Source organism: Rhagoletis pomonella, unplaced genomic scaffold (genome assembly GCF_013731165.1).
Source record: "Rhagoletis pomonella isolate Grant_MI unplaced genomic scaffold, Rhpom_1.0 Rhpom_scaffold_00005, whole genome shotgun sequence".
Classification (NCBI taxonomy): Eukaryota; Metazoa; Arthropoda; class Insecta; order Diptera; family Tephritidae; genus Rhagoletis; species Rhagoletis pomonella.
The window spans coordinates 82,667,914-82,675,944 of record NW_023458559.1 but is presented as its reverse complement, the minus strand read 5'-3'; the positions used below and the strand labels follow the sequence as shown (position 1 = coordinate 82,675,944).

At 33.7% G+C, this 8,031-nt stretch overlaps 1 protein-coding gene across 1 annotated transcript in view; it reads left to right on the top strand.

Moving 5' to 3' along the window:
- Positions 1 to 8,031, top strand: part of LOC118740248 (ecdysone-induced protein 75B-like) — a 142,499-nt gene that overhangs the window by 50,140 nt on the left and 84,328 nt on the right. The window lies entirely within an intron of this gene.

Here is an 8,031-nt window from a genome sequence, read left to right as displayed (position 1 = left end):
ATAAAGATAAAGATAAAGATAAAGATAAAGATAAAGATAAAGATAAAGACAAGGACAAGGACAAGGACAAGGACAAGGACAAGGGCAAGGACAATGATAAGGACAAGGACAAGGACAAGGACTAGGACAAGGACAAGGATAAGAATAAGAATAAGGATAAGGATAAGGATAAGGATAAAGATAAGGATGAGGATAAGGATAAGGTTAAGGATAAGGATAAGGATAAGGATGAAGATGAAGATAAACATAAACATAAATATAAACTTAAACATAAAAATGCACATTAACATAAACATAAAAAACCAAATAGACAAAGATATATAGGAAGAGAGTGATATGGATATAAAAGGAGATACAACTGAATAATGTGCGGTGTTATGTTATTGTATGTTATGCTACATATGTTGTTATTTAATCTTATTCCACGGCATGCTATCTTATGCTTTACGTTAAGTTTAAGTTAAGTGTTATGTCACATCAACTCAACTCACATAAACTCCTCGTTATTTTTGGTGGTTGAATTTCAACCACTGGGCGAACACTAGTCACTTGTCTTGGAAGAGTCAGGAAAGACTAAATTTTTACCCGTGTCAAGAATTGCCTTCAACACTGTTCTATGAATATTAATTTAAGCCATGAGGAATTATAGATGAAGTCCTTAAATAATGGTATTTTACCACAGTTTGAAAAAATATGTACATAATTTTTTTCCGATACCACACTCAAACAAAGCAACTGAGAGAATCTTAAGTATAAAGTTTGCTTCCTGGCGCAAAGAGAGGAACCGGCTTCTGATTAAAATTTTTTAAAGTGAGCTGCGAACTAAAATAGAATTTTTTTACTACTTAAACACTGAAGATGGAAATGATCTCATTATTGCTATTCAAAAATGTCATAAATATAAAACCATTTATTGGCTTCTGTATACAAAGATGTGTACACTCATGCTAAAGTGAATAACATTTTTATTTTTTATGAACTATATTTTATTTATATACCAAAATATTGTATAAACAGGTACTCTGGCGTTTTAAAGTATTATCTGTTACTTACATTCATAATGTTGCTTTGAATAAAAATGTACTTAAAAGCAATGATTTTTTTAACGTACTGATTTCGCGCATACAAAATCTGTCAACACTAGTATGGTGACAATCCACTTAAACCAAGCGACCATTCATTTGAACCACTATTAAACTGTCAATATTTGTATTTACGCAAGATTGTAACCTTCTGCTTGACTATTAACTTATTTTATACATAAATATGTATTTTATTTTGAAGGGAATAGTTTTTATTATTATTTTACAGCGCTTTCATCAACTTGCAATGTTGTTTGGCCAGACACTTGCAATGTTGTGTGTCCAGACAGCTATAAAACCTTTGCGTTGCATAGTTTCCATAAAAAGTCTAGACATCAACCTCGTCGGTTGAGAGGTAGATGTCGCCCTATGCACTATGTACGCTACAGCGGAAATGGACAGCACGCCATTTCTTTAAATGAAATTAATTGGTGCTCGTATGTATGTACATGCATCTGTGTGCACCAATCTATTAACATCGTTGAATTAATTTAATATCTATTGCAAAATTTTATACAGACAAGACTAAAAAGTAGAAAATAAATAAAATAAAGAACTTTTTAATATGCAACGCTTTTATAAATGGACTAAAAAGTAGAAGATAATATTTCTTAGTCCCATAGAATTCGTTTTGATAACTTTTGATTTTGAAATTTTAGCAAAAGTCATTATAAACAATATATGAGATTGAAAATGAAAAGCGTGGGGCGCATGCAATACAAAGCATTAGATCTAATTGCCAATAGTCAAACTACAGAGAAAGTACAAATTTGAGATCGATTTTAAGCGGTCGTTATTCATATATCCACATGCATACATATATTACCCTTCATATCGATTCGGGTCCATTACATGCGCCCCACGCTTTTCATTTTCAATCTCATAAATTGTTTATAATGACTTTTGCTAAAATTTCAAAATCAAAAGTTATCAAAACAAATTCCATGGGGCTGAGAAATATTATCTTCACTTTTTAGTCCATTTATACAAGGGTTGCATATTAAAAAGTTTTTTTATATTATTTTTTTCCTGTTAAAATATTAGGAAGATATTTTTAATTACATATTTTGCTTAGTTATAGGGCATATTTTTGACTTTTGAGTGCATATTATAAGCGGGTGTTTTAGATTTTTTAGTGCATGAGATTCCGAGCCCTAGCTATAAATGAAGAATATTTCAAATGCTGACTGGGAATATACAAGGATTCACACACATTCTTCTGTATACATGCATTCATATGAACTTCCGTGTTAATATGAGCAAAAGAAATTTTTCAGTCATGCGCATGACTTACGATTATACACTTGCTCTCTGTATACATACAAATACATACATATATGCACATACATAAGCTTATGCTGCAGAACTGAGTAGATTTGAAGCGAAAGAGTGTTGTAAATTTTTCAGCTGAAATATTTTTATTGTGCGCGCTCTCGACTGTTACTACAGTAGTAGTGTAATACTCTGACAATTTGCTGAGTTTGTATTATAGTTTAAGCCGATTCGAGAGAAAGTCGAAAGAGTATCGTAGATTTATTTACTCATATCTTTTATTGTGAGCGCGCACGTCTATTGCGTGTTTGATTTTGGGGTAGTGGTAGTGTGACATTGACATTGAATTTTTAGCATACAACAGGCAGACTTTTTAAATATGGAATAGTGTCTATGCCAGTTATACCCTTAATGAAAATAAGTGGTATACTTCTCTGTAAATTATTTTTAATAGTGAGGGTAGATATGTACATATACATATTTGTGTACTTAGAACATGTACACATGTAACTAAATACAGTGTATAAAAAAAGATACAAGACGGATGAATTAAAGCTTAACAAGCTTTTTAATTTTTTCGACTCTGCTATAAAGTACACTAGATCACAAATTTTAATTTGGTTTTTGTTTTCCAGACGACACTATCCAATTTGTATGCAGAATCGCCCGCTGATTCCAAAAATCGATTTATGTAATTTTTATTCTATGGATACGTTTTCGAGATATTTTCAATTTACCGTTATTCAGCTTAAAACAAAAGGTGGTTCCACTGAGTAACTTATATCCCATGAACCAATTTAACAACTGGAATACGACAAATGAAAGCTAACAAAATGTTCCATAAATACGTCAGTTTCGATAGGACTGATAGTTTCTGAAAAATTAATTACTCATTCCATTTTTTTTTTATTTTTGATGAAAAAAATAAAAAACTCTAATTTTAATAAGAGACAAACAAATCAAGTTACTAATGAAGCAAATCGATGGATAAATGAAGAAGTAATGAGTGGTCAAATGAAGATGCGCAAAGGCAAAAATTTGACAAGAACCTGTTATTTTTTAAATGTTTCTTCTGTTAAGGTTTTTTTCATCAATTTTCATCAAAAAAAAAAAATTGGGAAGGATTAATTAATTTGTCAAAAACTGTCAGACTTATCGAAAAGTGATCTATATACGGTTAATATAGAATTTTGTTAGCTTTCATTTGCCGTATTTCATATTAAGATTGTTAAATCGGTTCGTAAGATATATGTACGTGATTAAGTGTAACTACTTTTTGTTTTAAGCTGAATAACGGTAAATTGAAAATATCTTGAAAACTTATCCATAGAATAAAAAATTCGATGTTCGGAATCAGCGAGCAATTCTTTATAGGAATTGGATAGTGGCATCCAATGGACATTTTTGCTGTAAACCAGTGGTATTGATGTCAACACTTTTGACGAATTTATTTCATCATGTTACAATAATACGAGTATTCTACGAATAATTTTATATTTTCATCGATATCATTTATATATAAATACAGCGTGGCGACGAATAACTGTTGCCCAGGTTTTTTTTTTGAGAAATAAAAGGGTCCTTTATAGATTTTGCGAAAAAGTATTGTATTGTTATTTCCACAGATTTTACTTTAGTTGTATTAATTAGTTTTTAAATTTTAATCCTTGTTTACATTTGTTAGCAGTGTAAACTTTGAGAGAAAAGTTCATTTGGCACGCAAGTCTTTTTCAGGTGTATTTTTTCTTAGGCTTTGTATAAAAAAAGTACAAAAAGAAAAAAACTGTCAACTGGTCAAATGAATGGCCGTCCTAGTCACCAGTTCCGAGCCTATACGATTTTTGAATATGAGGCCTTAGGTTAGACAGAAGGGGGAGTACAACGGACTCAAAATGGAAAAAATTAGCCTATGGCTACAGAAGATATGGAATTAAATTTGGATCTATCGAGCATATGCAAATATTCCCACGACAGCCAGTTCTACGTACCGGAGTGGCTGGGGTTTTACCCGATCAAGGGCTGTTGTTTCGGCGATCTAACCCTGTGTAGGTCGGTGAAATATACATCTGCTACGTATTCTTCTGCTCAGGGCTCGCATCGAGTCAAACCGTGGGCCAGAAACGTATAACTGCTGTGCATGCCAGACGACACGGCACACCCCAGTCCACTTGAGCAGCTCAACACAAACACCACAGCACCACAACACAACACAATTGACCACACCACAACCACGACAGACCAGAAAAAAGACACAACCGCACCACCACCCACACGACGCCGCCAACAACTCCTGGTTCCTCCTACAATCTGCACAGTGTGTCAGACCAGTAGCTCGTTTCTGTAACTCTTCTCTACCGATTATTTCTCTACTGGTAAAGAATATACGTCATTCTCTACTATTCATTAGCAGTAGAGAACAGAGCGGCGAATTCAAATCTCAATTCGCCTTGGTAGAGAATTGCTACAGAAACGAGCTACAGGATATTGCGTAACGTGACATCAGGGTAAGGGTTCGTCAAGTGGGCCCGAATTTACCAAGATTAATATTTTTCAATGATATTCAGGCAGCACCGAGTTTTGTAGTCGAAAAGTACACTGTGTAAATTTTGTTGCAAACTTCCAAATAGGTTTTTTTTAATCAACAATTTAAAATTTTTGCAGTGTTTTCGAAATTTTTATTTTTCTTTGAAAGTAAGTGTCCAAATGAAACAATTTTTGGCTGCAGACTTAGAAAACATTAAACTATACAATGAGATTATTTTCGCTACAAACATATTTTTTTTTTTGCTTTTAATTTTTTTTTATGAGCAATTAAACACTTAAAACAATTTCGGCGCCTCGTGGACGAAAATTTTTAACAACTTATGTACATTTCTGCATTTATCTATGAAAAAAAAGCGTGCATTTCGATATAGTTTGGTCAGAATGAATTTTTATTTGCCAGCGTGCGCGCCCGACTCCCGCGGGCCATGAGAAATAAAAGTAGAACGATTAAAACGTGCATTTCTTTCTTGCGCAAGAAGTCAACGGGGGAATATCGATAACAAAATCGATAAAAATATCGATTATTATATCGATAAGTCCCGATAATCCCGAAAATCTCTAAAATCCCGAAATTGGTCCCAGATTAAGTCTCTGTGCCTCCATCTATATCCTTTTCTCTAAAACTGCCTTAATTGTAATCTTTCTTCCTCTATCCTCATCTATACTTTTATCGGTATCCTCATCCTCATCTTTTTCTTTATATTTATCTTTGTTTTTATTTTTATGTCTATCATATTCTTCATTTACGCAACTTTGTCTTTGTTTTTATTTTTACCTTTGCCTTTATCCTTTTCTTTATCTATGTACATACGTACTCACCTTTACTTTTATTCTTGGATTGGTCCTTCTCTAAGTGTTGTTTCACTTCAAAAAGTTTTCGCGTATTATGCATACATGTGTTCATACATATATGTATGTATGTACATATATAATATGTATGGACATAACTGCAATCCACATATGTACGTATGTATTTATTTACATATGTACATACGCTGCGATTAGGTTATAAATATTGTGCCATCTGTTTATCAAAAGTCGAAATATGTACTTACGCACACATGCATACTTTTTGTTTCCTTGCCTCACTTCCAACGCATGCACGTGTTTGCAAAACGATGACGAAGTGATTTTGTATGGGAAATCAATTATGCCCATATATTTGAATCAAATAAACATACTTAGAAGATATCAACCAATACTTCCCATATATCAAACGAAAGGAAAACTCTTGAGTTTTTGATTAAGGAAAACATAAACAAAATCCATCCTAATGGAAGTGTTTATGCAACATTTAGAGGAAAAGTATATGACGGAAAGTATTGTCGGCCGCTGTGGTGTAGTGGTAAGCAGTGCGCCCTTTCACTCATCAGCACCTGGGTTCAAGCCCTGGTCAAAGCAACATCAAAAAAAAAAAATATAGAAAAAGGTTTTTTCTTAACAGCGGTCGTCCCTCGGCAGGCAATGGCAAACCTCCGAGTGTATTTCTGCCATGAAAACAGCTTCCCATTAAAATACAATCGCCGTTCGGAGTCGGCGTAAAACTGTAGGTCCCTCCGCTTTGTGTGACAACATCAAGGCGCACGCCACAAGTCGGAGGAGAAGCTCGGCCAAACACTAACGTATGTGTAAGCGGCAATCTATTATAGTTATATTATATGACGGAGCTGACAACAAGCCTGGGAGTAAAGTTCTATGCAAGATACGTCGATGACATCACATGTCTTGTAACGGGAGACAATTAAGGACAAATTCTAGGCTATCTCAACGACCAACACACGAATATAAATTTCACTATGGATAAGGAAAACGAAGGCAAAATAAACTATTTGGACAAAACAATTAAAATACCACCCTCAACAGCACAAAAATGCAGCCTTTAGACATCTAATAACCAGGCTTGAACGAACCCCATTGGAAAAAGAAGCTTATAGCAAAGAACTTAATACGATATACGCAATCGCGGAAAATAACGGATACAGAAAGGGCCTAGTAAACAAGATAAGAAGAGAAACAAAAGCGAAGAAATCAAATAAGAAGGATAATAATGAAAATGCTTGGGCAGTCTTGACTTATACGGGCAAAACGTCTTATAAATTGGCTAAGGTATTCCAAAAGTATAACATTAATACAGCATTTAGAACGAAGGACAACGTGGGGAGGATAACACGAAATAGTGCAAACGAGGAAGACCCACTAGACAAGCAAGGTGTATATAAGTCGACTTGCGAATGTCAACATAGTTACATAGGACAAACAGGGCGCAAGATAAAAACAAGATATCGTGAACATATAAGGGACTACAACAAGAAAATGCTAAAACCTTCTACCACCCCGGAATCGAACTTCGCAACCCATATGGCAGAAAATCATTGTACGCCAATGAAAATAGGAAAGACAGCCAAAGTTCTCCATGTACAGCACAAAGGACAACGCCTAAACGTATTAGAGAATATAAAGATATACAAACAAAAGACGTTCGTCGGAAAAATAATAAATGAGCAAATAAACACCGCATCTGATATATTATTCGAACTACTCCGGTTACTATACGCAAAACAAAACAGAAACCCTGCAACTACCATAAACAATGAAATGCATTTCCAAACTACAGAAACAAAGAGAAAGAAAATAACTGATTTTTACCTACCTGCGAATCCATGCAAAAATTAATCAAAAAAGGAACAGTCCAGCGCCTTCGTCTTGGTCTGCAGGCTGTATCGGAGATACAGCCGCTATATTTAAACGTAGAATACGTGGTATGGTTATTGATAACAATATCAATAGAAAAATCGATAAAAATATTGGTAACAAAACCAATAAAAATATCGATAAAAATATCGACAACAAAATCGACAAAAATATCGGTAACTAAGTCGATTATAATATCGATAGCAAAAACGATAAAAATATCGATAACAAAACCGATAAAAATATCGATATCAAAATCGATAAAAATATCGATAACAAAATCGATAAATAATCTATAATAAAATCGATAACAAAATCGATTAAAGTGTCGATAACAAAATCGATAAAAATATCGATCATTATATCGATAAGAAACGGAAAATATCGATAGAAAAATAAATAACAAAATCGATCATTATATCGATAAGTTCCGAAAGTATCG